The following is a 501-nucleotide window of genomic DNA, read 5'->3' on the forward strand; positions in this document are numbered from 1 at the left end:
GAGGTAGATTTTCCATCCCACTTCCTCATGTCCTCTTCGTGGTCACGCAGGTAAAACCACAGAGTGCTCCGTGGTGTGTACCCTTTATATCCTCTCTCTTGAGCAAAAGAACACTGACTCCTAATAGCCGAGATATTGGTCCGTACAGGTGGGGAGTAGGTCCTGTTCTCTTCGAGTTGCTGGACCTTCTGGGACAGTTTCTCCACAGCCAAGATGAGGGAGGAAGAGAGAGACTTTCTTGGTATTGCCGGAGTTGGCCAGCCAATTCATCCACTGTTTGTCCCTCTCCGTCTTTCCAGGTCATTACTGCCAATGAGTTGGCATATGACAATGGTGCGCTCTGTACAAACTTCTGTCACGTGGGTTGCGTGCGCTTGACTTCATCTGGATCTTTGGATAACTGCTTATTGTCTAGGTCACCGTAAATCATCTCCAGCACAGCTAATTCCATCAGATACTGGATACCTCTCTGCATGGTGGTCCACTTGCCTGGGTGACATA

Source organism: Aptenodytes forsteri, unplaced genomic scaffold, assembly GCF_000699145.1.
Source record: "Aptenodytes forsteri isolate BGI_AS27 unplaced genomic scaffold, ASM69914v1 Scaffold26, whole genome shotgun sequence".
NCBI classification, from domain to species: domain Eukaryota; kingdom Metazoa; phylum Chordata; class Aves; order Sphenisciformes; family Spheniscidae; genus Aptenodytes; species Aptenodytes forsteri.